This window comes from Emydura macquarii, unplaced genomic scaffold (assembly GCF_026122565.2).
Source record: "Emydura macquarii macquarii isolate MOO-44397 ecotype Brisbane River unplaced genomic scaffold, CSIRO-AGI_Emac_v2 contig_1253, whole genome shotgun sequence".
Taxonomy (NCBI): Eukaryota; Metazoa; Chordata; order Testudines; family Chelidae; genus Emydura; species Emydura macquarii.
In genome coordinates, this window is record NW_027131390.1 from 4920663 (window position 1) to 4931738 (window position 11076).

Genomic DNA, 11076 nt, shown 5'->3' on the forward strand with positions numbered 1-11076 from the left:
CAGATACCATGGTGATGAGCGTGGTGGAAGAAGCTATATAGAGTAGAATACAATAGACACAAGAATTGAACCAGCAGAATTCCCCTTTTTTTTTTGGTGGTGGCACACACGCATCCAAACTTATGTCTATCTACCATCAAAATCTCCTTCTGGTTTTTCAGTGTAGTTATTCCCCTTTCCAGAGAGGCGCAAATCCCTAATGGTGAAGCTCTATTGACGCAGTGGGAACATGGACACACAGACACCAATACTATATTGCCAATTTCCAGAAATAAAAAATCATGAGTTGGACATTCCCTCCCCCCCCCAAATCATGAGGTTTTGTTTTTGTCATTTTTTTGTTTTAAAGACTATACTGTGCTTTTTTGATCTGCCTTTTGATGTTTGCTCTCCCCCTGCCCATCCCCACAGTATGTGTGGGTGACAATGGGTGTTGTCCTCTCTCCCAAATGGATTGGGTAAGGTGATTCAGGCTCCTGCGGCAGAAGTTCTCAACCCCACATCTGCCTGTTTCCTGCCCAGCCATTAATTTTGCCCCCAACCAGCCCTCACCCCATCTGTTCAGCCCCCCACCCCTCATCAGTTCACTCCCCCTCAGCCCCCAATCTCTCAGTTCAGCCCCCCAGTCCTCCTACCCCCATCAGTTCAGCCGCTCAGTGCCCAGCACCTCAGTTCAGTCCTCCTGCCTTCCCCCCCGGTAATTCCCCTCAGTCCTCCTCAGTTCAGCCCCACCCTCAGTTCAGCCATCTTAGGCCTCCCCTTAGTTCAGCCATTTTAGGTCCCCCTCAGTTCATTAGTTCTGTCCCCCCCGCTACAAATTCAGCCTCCCAGCCTCACCTCTGCTCCTCCTGGGGCTCTTCACACCCCTCCCCCAGGCCTGGGGGGGGCTGCAGTGGGGTCCCCTTCCACTTCCAGGCTGTGGGGAGCAGCTCCGGGGCCCCTGTGCCCCTTCCCAGGTGATGCTGCAGGAGGCGGGGGGGAGCGGCAAAGGAACCATCCTGTCCCCATTGCCCACAAGAGGGGGCGGGGCCACCTTGAGTGGCTGGGCTCTTGGCTTCCCTCTCCCCCTCCCGGGAGAGGCTGAGGAAAAAGAGAGAGAGAGAGAGAGAGCGCGCCGGTGAGCTCCGCCTGCAGCTGCTCTGATTGGTCATTCTGCCCCAGGAGGCGGGCAAGCATCCAATCAGAGGGCTCAGATTCGCCAGCGGGCCCGAGGGGCTCCCGCCCAGGCACGAGGCGGGCGCCCGTTGAGGCCCGGGCCGGCGGCCCTCCCGCTGCCATCCCACACTGCACCCCGCCCTTCCGCACCCCAGCCAGGGAGGGTTGGAGGAGGACGGGGTGTGGAAGGAGCGGGAGTACACTGGGATACCTCCCCGCAGTGTACCAGGGCTGCAGGGATGGAGCTGTCCTCGTAGGAGTGGAACTGGAGACGGGGGGTCTGGCAGCAGGAGGGATTTAGTGCAAAGTGACCCCAGGGCGTGAGGGAGCTCTGGAGGGTAATCTGGGCCAGGCTGCTGCCTATCACAGGCCTCTCAGCATTTAACGCGGGCCCCTGTGTACGCTCAGCAAAGATCTGTCCTATAAGTTGGCCTACGTGCCACATCCCTTACTGCTAATGAGACACAGCCTCAGCGATTTGCGTGCAGGATCTCCGGAGTGCAGCAGTTGTCAGCCCTCAACCAGGCCTCTGCCCGCAGCCTGATGTCTCTGGGGGACCCTGGATGGTGCAGCAGACAGGAATCCAGCCCGGACCTGGAGGCGGTGGATGCAGTTCAAGCTGTGCCTGGATGCAGCGGAAGGTAGAAAGCAGAGAAGTAAAGATATCGTTTTATCTCACTGGGGAGCAGGGCAGAAAAGTATGTGCCAGTCGGGAGCTCACCATGCTTCAGCCTCTGAGGTTGAAGTACATGACAAAACGAGTCCTGGGTAATCCCAAGTGCCACATCCCTGGGACTGTTATACTCTTCTGAAGTCGCTGGGACATGCCATTCCCTGGCCTGAAGCTTTGTTCCTATGCAATATGCTGCCACATTTCACGCCCCCACCCCATCTTATAAATAGGCCTTGAACAAGGAGCAGAGTTTTGACAGGCTGCATGTCACAAAATGCATATTGGGTCACCCCAAGTGACACGTCTCTGCAACCGTTATTTCATTATGAAGAAATGCAGATATGCCACTTTCAGGGGTGACCCCTTTGTTTCTAATCTGACAAATATATTATCCCAATTTTTATTTTGCATTTTCTTTGTCGTTCCTAAAAATCAACAAAAAACAATATTCAGCCAATTTGTTGTAAATCCAGCTGTAATGTTTTCACAGAAATGATATGATAGTTACAAATGAAGAGGTCTGTAGGAACTTTGGTGTGTTAGATGAATTAAAAACAGGAAAAATGGCTATATTTATCAAAAATGTGTGTAATTGTGTTACAGATATAGAAACATTTGTTATGATTAGCGGTTTGTCCTCTCTGCAGCTCTTCTCCATGTAACTTGAACATAGCATTAATATTTAAAATAATGTTTCAAATATTATTTGCATAAAGAGTAGAGTTTATTAAAGCAAAGGTGTTTTTATTATAGGTACTAAGTTGTTGGGATAACATACAAGACTCTGAATCATTTTGTATGTTTCCACAAACTTGGTCAAACTATGGTGGAATTTTGGAATTAAAAAGGAAAGGAAATGGAGACATTCTAGCCACTGAATTCGCCATATTCCATCAAAATGTACCAAGCCACAATTCTGCTGTACAATTGTCACAGCAACATTAAACACATTAGCTGATTCAATTAATTGTGGTATATAGAAGTAGGGCAGAATTCCTGTAAATAGTCTGTGAGCACTCCAATTGTGTCCACAGTTTTCCATGTTCTAGAAGCCATCAGAAACCACTCAGAGCAACAGTATGTATTAAGCTAGCCTTGTATGTTTGCATATAATTAATAAACATGATTATTTGGGAGCCAGCTGTGCCCAAGGAGTGCCTTCTTGTTTCATCAGTAGCCTTTATGCACCTTTTGAAAGAAGATGCTTATTTCAGCCTTGTTTTGGTTTTCCGATTTCTGAACAGTCCTGATCAGTGATGATATTCAGGTGGAGAACAAAGACTATTTCCATATTGAATAGCCTACAGTTCTCAGGAGGTTGAACAGAAGGCTCTTGAATAAAATTTGCTACTGGAGTAGCTCTTACAGCTCCATTTATCACAAGAATTACGAACAACTGTACAATGTCAATTTTGGCAAAATTACTGGGAGAAGCGCAGGTATTCAAGTACTGGATGAACTATTGCGCAATAAGTTGTTTTCAGTGTCCTAAACACATGAACCCCAATTGATGCCAGCAATACATCATAGAAGATTCTTTGCTCTTCTTTGCTTTTTCTGCTATCTTTCTGACTTGTGGTCCAGACTTTAATTGTGTGTCCAAAGGTCACTCCAATGTATACTAGGTTCCTCTCAAGGGCAATACCTTCTCCAACCAGTGTGTGATTTGGCCACCCTAAGTAAAATTATAGAAAAGACCATCCAATAGTATCAGCCACAAGGCAAACAAATTAATGTGCACACTGAGGGTTGTCAGATAAATCCTTCAAGAAAGTTGGTGGTGTTTTTTCATCCAGTGGCCTAATTGAGAGAGTACAAGAAAGAGCATTAGTTCATGATATATCAGTTCAAATGTATACAAATTATACATATATTATATTAAATTAAAGCTATTCTCACTTCACTGCAAGAAATGAACAGAGCAGAAAGAGAGGAAGTTGTGATGTTTGTTAACTCGCAGGTGATGATCCTTGGTTACTTTAAAAGAAACTAGAGTGCTATTTTCAAGGCAGTTCATAGGATTGGAAGTTCAGAGAGCAAGGCAATAAATTGACTTTTCAATGGATTCTATCAACATTGGTATATTTGGGAGTGAGGAAGCTGATGAGCTGGTCAAAACTGGAAGATTGGAAGCTTAGATTTGAATGACAACGGTTGAAGAGGAAAGGAGGCTGTGGAATCCCCATCACTGGAGGTTTTTAAAAAACAGGTTGGACAGACACCTGTCAGGGATGGTCTAAGTATACTTGGTCCTGCCTCAGCGCAAGGGGCTGGAGTTGATTATCTCTTGAGGTCCCTTCCAGTTCTACATATCTATGATTCTCTGACCTCTAAATCCTTTTCAGAGTCATTGTTTTCCAGGACATAGTCCCCCATTCAGTAGATAGAATCTGCATTCCTTGATCCTAGATATATTAAAATGCATTTTCTTTAACTCCAGATCACTCTATAGGACTGCTCTGTCCTCATCATTGTTTACTGCTCTTCCAATCTTCGTGTCATCCACAAATTCTATCAGCAGCTACTTCCTGATCATCGGTGAAATGCTGAATAGTGTTGGACCTAGTACTGATCACTGCAGGACCCCCACTAGAAAGCTCTGCCCCACATAAACTTGTGTATGCCCCCCACTGAGTATCAGCATCTCATCCCGCTCCCCCTCCTATATCTCCACCAGCCATTCTTAGGGAGCTTCTCTCACACCCTCAGACTGCACCGTGGCTGTAAACTCTGTCCATATTTATCAATCTGTTAAGAAGTTTGGAAACCGAAACCACCTGAGAGAGCCAGAACACTCAGAGAGAAGCAATAGGATCCATGAGAGTGAGCAGAAGGAGGAGACACTCAGAGGAATTTTTGCATGGTCCCACTTAGCTACGAGAAACTTTAAGGAGCAGAGAAGTTGTTAGTCATGGGGAAAAAAGACAATATTGATGCATGGCCTTGCAAAACATGGGGGAAAACCCCACAAGACTGATAACATCAATGAATGGGGAGAACATCAGCTGAGTGGTTTAAATCTGCCAGATATGACTGTTGTAGGTGGCATTAAGATCTTGGGGACAAGGACTGTTTAATTGTTATGTGTTTGTATAGCAACCAACACAATGTGGCTGCAATCCATGGCTGGGACCCCCAGGCAGTACAGTAATACAAATAATAAAATCACTGTAATATAAGGCCCTGGGAATTTTGAAGCCGGTGGGGAAGCAGAATGATTTCAGTGGGTGACTGGAGGAAGCAATAGTCAACCTGCTTAAAAATACCCCAAAACAAACCCTGCAGCACAGCTGTAAATGCATCATCTTCATCTTCATCTCCTATCATATATTTATTTGTGTAGGATCTGATCTAAAGGTCAGTGAAGCTAATGGGGATTTTTCCACTGACTTCTGTGGCCTCTTTATCAGGTCCTTTATGCCCCAAAGAATGGTAGGTGTTTTCCAGACATGAAATAAGACCAAATCCTGTCCCAGAGAACTTACAAGCCAACCAGACAATGTGATGACAAGAGAGAAAGGATACAAATGAACGACAGGTTAGACATGCGCTTAAGCCCTTTGCTGAATGGGAGCTCCCAGACTTTCCATTCAGCCCCCGGGTAAGGGGTGCTGCTCCCAGATGCCCGTTTCTGTTGTGCTGTGTCTGTAACTTAATGTTATAGTGACAAGAAGATTAAAGTTTGTCAAACAGCTGAGGGTTTGAAGTGTAAAGGCCTGGTTGTCCTCTTGCTTGCACTCTTCTGACACCAGTTCAAGACCACTGATATCAGCAGTCACTGCAGATTTACTTCAGTGTAAGTGATAGGAGAATCAGGCCTGCAATCTGGAACTTGTTTTTAACGTTAAAGAAACATAAGTCAGTACTGCTGCTGCGAGTTTGGATCTTTAAATTACAAAAAAGGCTCCATCTGTGAATTGCTTTCTGGCCAGTTAGTGACTAGTTACTGAAAGATTTTGATGGATTTCATTTGGCTTTTGTTTCTGTTATGTTTATTAGCTCACCAAAAGTAGCCTGTCAAACTCAAATCTGAGGTAATGTGAAGATGGTTAGGAGTGCATTTTTTAACCACCAGTCATGCAATTCAGATGCAATTCAGCCTTTTCTTGAGTGATCTTGTTCTTTGCTCATCCCCCTGCATTTGGTGCGCGTTTGCTGCACCCGTGGAAAATCGGAAGGCCGTCCAACCTTTGCTTTCCTCTCACCGTGGGACCTTTCTGTGATTTGTTGCACTGTGGATTTTACACTCTTAATTTTTTTTTAATGGGGGAGGGGCAGAATCAGCAAAATAGGGAAATTGGGATGACAGTCTCACACTGAGAGTAACGAATGTACAGAAAGCGAAGACAGTGGATAGCATTCTCCCTCAAGGAAGGGTGAGCGCCGTGCAGGTAGAAGACAGTCATGGATCCACAGCTTTGGACAGCATGCAGGGAGCCATGGGAAAGGAGCAAAACAGTAGCACTGGTTGGAAAATGTATTTTCCATTGATTTTTTTCATTTTTATTTTATTTTGTTGAAAAACTTGGTCTTTGGTTGGTGAAAATCAAAAATTTGTTTTGTTTTTGGCAAAACCCCCTAAATCTTTGATTAAAATAGGAGTTTTCTTGTGAAAATGACCACTTAATCGGAAAGCCGGTTTGGTTGAAAAAGAGTTTTGATGAAATTTTTTCCAGCCAGCTCCACTAACCAGGCAAATGCCCCTGAAGTTAATGCAGCCTATGACAGCAGCAACTGCAGGACGACAAGCTACATGGATTGCAAGAGATGCTTTGCTCCTCATACTCTCTGTGGCTTCTGCCACATTTGGGACAGCCACATGAATGTGGCTCCTGGGCCACTTTGCTCAGACTATGGCAGCTTTGTGCATAGGGAAGCGGGGCCCTAGCTGGGTCTCTACTCTCTTTGCACTGGATCTTTCTATCTCTTCTCATACACTCCTCCTCCAGGCCTTTCGATGGTGCCAGCCTTCTGCCTTGGCCTATGGACTCTTCTTCAGTGCCTAGCTCTTTCTCCTGGCTCTTTGTACCCTAGGGAACTGTGGCCGCTTGTATACGCATTATGCAACATCCATTCTCAGGAAAACACTGCAGCAACAGCACTAGGTATCCATCTGCCCCCTCCAGTAGCACATGTTCTGCTCAAATCTAGCCTCCTAATCCCCTTGCTAGTATTTCTGCAAGGTTATGTTTGCAGTGGGTTTGAGGGCACAGTTTCTTGATATTCATACTGTTTCCTGCCTGGGTTTGGTGCTTAACTCTTCCTTTTTCTTTTGAAGGGACAATCTGGCCCTGGGGAGAAGGAAATTCCAAGAAATTATCACTAACTCAGAGGCGATCAAGCCTAATTCCTATCCAATTCCTGTTCCCAGAAAGCCCTGCAACTAGACACAGGGGTCCTGAGTCTCCAAGGTTGTGCACCTTGTGCAGTCATTGACATGAGTGCAAAGTGGGTGTAAAACTTTACCAAATCAGAATCCAGGAAACATAGGACTGGAAGGTACCTTGATAGATTATTTAGTCCAGTCCCCTACACTGAGGCCAGGACTAAGTAAGTATTATCTAGACCATCCCTGACAGGTGTTTGTCTAACCTGTTCTTAAAAACCTCCAATGACAGAGATTCCAGGACCTCCCTGGGCAATTTGTTCCAGTGCTTAACTAACCCTGACAGGAAGTTTTTCCTAAGGTCTAATCTAAATCTCCCTTGCTGGAATTGAAGCCATTATTTCTTGTCCTGTCTTCTGTGGTTAAAGAGAACAATTGAACTTTTCTTATTTGAAGACTATTCTGTCCCCCCTCAGTCTTCTCTTCTCCAGACTAAACAAATGCCGTTTTTTCAATCTTTCCTCCTATGTCATACTTTCTAGACCTTTAAGCATTTTTGCTGCTCTCTTCTGGAGTTTCTCCATGTCTTCCCCAAAGTGTGGTGCCCAGAACTGGACCCAGTACTCCAGCTGAGGCCTTAACAGTGCTGAGTAGAGTAGAAAAAATGGGTAGTTTTACACACATTTTGCTCTGGTGCCAATGGCTGCACAATGTTCAAGGCAACAATGAACCAGGCCCAGTGAGTATGACCTGAGAGAGGGGAGGGGAATTCCCATCCTGCTGCAGTTTGGTTTTTTTGTGGTTATACCACCTCTTCCCCCGACATAGGAAGCAAGAGGATGTTAACATTTCACTCAGACTTGACAACCACATTAAGCCATTGTGATGTAATCAAATGGGAGATGGTCTCAAAAGACCAGGCATTTAGAAGGGTTAGATTCTCCTAGTAACATCATGAGAGTTGTGCACGTGCAGCTGAGGGGACAATTGGGCTCCAGGCATCTGGACTCATGATCCAAACTGCTTGGGGAAGAGTGGGAAGAGAAACAGACACTCATACTCTGTGATGATCTGGGACAAAATATTCAGCTCTGAATCAGGTAGTGCAGGGACTTGAACCTGGATGGAGGGAGAGGTGGACTCCCCCCCCCAGAAAGCTCAGGTTTCCAACTGAAAACAACCTTTTGACCCAGGTCCATTGTCACAAAGCCATTCAAAAGGGCTCATTTCTTCCCACGCAGAATGAAAACAACGGTCAATCTCAAAAGGTGCCAGGAAACACCAGTGTCACCCTGCACTCAACTCTGTTCACGCTGCGCAGTTCTGAACACAGTCCGGCCTAAGCACCGGCACCAAGTACCCCTTCTGATGCCTCAAACATTTGCCTCCCCCCACCTAAGCTGATGTGTTTCCCCTCTCCTTAAAAAAACTGGTTACTTACCTTCTGTAACTGTTGTTCTTTGAGACGCGTTACTCATGTCCATTCCAAGCAGGTGTGCGCCGCCGTGTGCACAGTCGTCGGATGGTTTTCCCCCCGGCAGTACCCGTGAGGTCGGTGCAGACACCCCCTGGCGTGGCGCTTCCATGGCGCTGTATATAGGGGCCTGCCGCCTCTCCAGTTCCTTCTTGCTGATTGACTCCGACAAGAGCGGCAGGCAGGTGGGTCTTGGAATGGACATGAGCAACACATCTCAAAGAACAACAGTTATGGAAGGTAAGTAACCGTTTTTTCTTCTTCGAGCGCTTACTCATGTTGATTCCAAGCAGGTGATTCCCAAGCAGACCAACGGAGGAGGGGTCGGAACTTACGAGGTTGCCGACCGGAGCACTTCTCTACCAAATGCTGCGTCATCCCTAGCATGCTGGGTAATGGCATAATGCAAAGTAAATGTGTGTATAGAAGACCAGGTTGCAGCCTGATAGATTTCCTATGTGGGAATATGAGCCAGAAATGCTGCTGATGAGGCCTGAGCCCTCATGGGATGCGCTGTTAGAGTTGGGGCTGGCACCCTGGCTAGCTCGTAACACGCCCTTATACAAGAGGTAATCCAGGACAAAATCCTCTGAAAGGATACTGGGAGTCCTCTCATCCTATCTGCTACAGTGATGAAGACCTGATTCGATTTACAAAAAAGTTTAGTTCGTTCTATATAGAATGCCAATGCCCATCTGACATCCAGGGAGTGGAGACTACATTCCCTGCTGCTTGCATGTGGCTTTGGAAAGAACACTGGCAAAAAAAACTCCAGACTAGCGTGAAATTGGGAGACCGCCATGGGCAGGAAAACTGGGTGTGGGCACAGCTGCACCTTATCCTTATGAAATACTGTACACGGGGGCTCTGAGGTCAATACCTTGAGTTCAGACACCCTCCTTGCCGAGGTAATATCGACAAGGATGGCTACCTTCCACAAGAGGTACAACAGAGAACACGAAGCTAAGGGCTCAAATGGGGGGCCCATCAATTTATTGAGCACCAGGTTAAGATCCCATGCGGGATTGGGTGACGTACTGGAGGGTAAAAGTCTCTCTAAGCCCTGGAGGAAACGGGACGTCATAGGGTTGGCAAATAGCGAACGGTCCCCTACTCCCAGATGGAAAATGGAGATAGCCACCAAGTATACCTTCACCGATGCAACCACCAAACCTAACTGCTTCAAGTTCAGTAGATAGTCCAGTATAAGTGGCAGCGGAGCCTGCATTGCAGGAATACCTTTTTGTACTGACCACAACGAGATCCTTTTCCATTTAGCTAAGTATGCCGCTCTGGTAGATGGCTTTTTACTACCAAGGACAACCTCCTGCACTTGCTCTGAACATGATGCCTCCCTCGGGTTCAACCATGCAGCTTCCACGCCATGAGCTGAAGTGACTCTAAACTGGAATGACACAGCTGACTGGTTCTGTGTGATCAGGTCCGGAAACAACGGCAGGGCGATCAGGGTGTATATGTACCAGTGTTGTCTGGGCCATGCTGGGGCTATCATGATAACCAAGGCCCTGTCTCTCCTGATTTTTAGGAGGACCTTGTGAACAAGAGGGAATGGTGGGAACGCATAGAACCGGTGGTGAATCCAGGGAAGGAGGAACGTATCTGCCATGGAACCCGGGCTGTGCCCCTGGTAGGAGCAAAACTGGTGACACTTCCTGTTGGACTGCATCACAAAGAGGTCTACTTGGGAAAACTCCCACCTCTGGAAAATGTGTCTGATGATATCCATGTGGAGAGACAGCTCATGGATGTTGAAGGAGCGGCTGAAATGGTCTGCTTATTCTGGGATCCGGGCAGGTAGGACGCTTCCAGGTGTATGGAGCGGGTGATGCGGAAGTCCCAGAGTTTGATGGCTTCCTGGTACAGGGGAGAGGAATGTGCTCCCCCGTCTGTTCATACAGAACATTGCCCTGATGTTGTCTGTCAACACTGACACCTCCTTCCCTGCCAGGTGAGATTGGAACACCTGGCAGGCCAACCTGACTGCTCGCAGTTCCGTCACATTTTTGTGGAGCAACAGCTCCTCTGGGGATCAAAGGCCCTGAGTCCTCAGTTCACCGAGGTGCGCTCCCCACCCCAAAGCCAAAAGTGTCCATAACCAGCACCAACAACGGCTGCGGCCTGGCAAATGGAACCCCTTCGCACACATGGCAGGGGTCGAGCCATCACTGAAGGGACTCTACAACCTGTGGTGGGAGAGAGACCACTCTGTCCAGAGTGTCCCTGTGGTGGTGGTAGACTGATGCCAGCCACAACTGGAGAGGTCTGAGTCTCAGCCTCGCATACTGGACCACTTACGTGCAGGAGGCCATATGGCCTAGATGCGTTAGGCAACTTCGAGCTGTCGTGGTAGGTAAGTCACTGAAAGACCCTGGCAGCAGAGCTCTGGCTTGTACTGAGTCCAGAACTGCCCCTATGAATTCTATTCTT